General features: G+C 56.5%; 1 protein-coding gene across 1 annotated transcript in view; it reads left to right on the top strand.

Annotated features, from left to right (window-relative positions):
* LOC104624974 (plexin-A1-like) overlaps positions 1-1,047 on the top strand; it is a 14,779-nt gene that overhangs the window by 13,362 nt on the left and 370 nt on the right. The gene's annotated exons all lie outside the window — the stretch shown is intronic.

The raw sequence follows: 1,047 nt of genomic DNA, 5'->3' as shown, positions 1-1,047 counted from the left end.
GCGCCCCGCACGCCGCTCCACCACCCGCCAGCGCTGCAGCAGCTCTTAATCAAAGGGAGCTGATTCCCCATTAAGAAGTTACCTGTAGGGCTCCTGATGGACTTTGCCTGCCTCCTAGTAAGTCTATTAATTATACAACAGTTTGTTTCCAATTATGCGGCCAATGAAATGGTTAATCAAGTCTCCTTTGACGGATGCCTTGATATTTAATTGCAAAAAATTTGCTCTCTCAACTAACTCACCCGAGGAGATGAGATTTCTGTCAGGTTTGTTTTTTTAAACCAGCTTTTCTGCTCTGCTGGCATGATGTTAGTGAGACGAGACTCCTGGCTGCTGGGAGGGCAATGCCCCTTCGTTTTACACTTCATTACTCCCTTCTCCCCACTCTAAGCCTCCACCCTCCGCCAGCCGCCAGTCCGTCCCCGGCCCTGCGGGCACAGCTGCGTCTGGCCCAGGGCAGGGGACCGTCCCTCCACCCTGCGATCTGTCATCACAGCCAGGAGCTGGCTTAGAGAAAGAGGGTTTCAAGGGAGGAAAGTCCTCCTCGGGCGTCTGTGACCCCTTGCACAGGACTAAGGGCTCCCAGCGAGGCAGGCTTTGCTGGTGCATCCGTCTGGTGTCCTCCTCCATCACCCCAGTGCCCCCCAGTTGTCTGCCTTGGGGAGAGGGGGGGGGGGGGTTGCCACTGTCGGCAGCCGAAGCCTCGTGGGTTTGGTCTTTCTGTGTTCGTGGAATCGGTTCATGGCTCGATCGTGGTCTCTGAAACGCGGCCCCTGCCTCCCTAGGAGCTGGGGCATTGCTGGAGTCATGGATGTGGTGTGAAGGTGTCATAGTCTTGGTTTTGGGGTTCACCCTCCGTTTGACGACGGATGTTTGTTTTCTTCATTTCCCACATGCAAGTTGGCTTCTCATTAGTATCAAGCAGGTCCCGGGTGTTACTGCAGCCCCTTGGGGGTCTGCCTGTGGGGTGGCAGCGCTCGGTGTCCTCCACCTCGAGCCTCCCTTGGCCCTTTCCTGGCCCCGTTAGGGATGGGAACGAACCCGCGC

This window comes from Phaethon lepturus, unplaced genomic scaffold (genome assembly GCF_000687285.1).
Source record: "Phaethon lepturus isolate BGI_N335 unplaced genomic scaffold, ASM68728v1 scaffold46988, whole genome shotgun sequence".
Taxonomy (NCBI): domain Eukaryota; kingdom Metazoa; phylum Chordata; class Aves; order Phaethontiformes; family Phaethontidae; genus Phaethon; species Phaethon lepturus.
The sequence above is the reverse complement of the archived record's forward strand: the minus strand, read 5'-3'. Positions and strand labels throughout refer to the sequence as shown.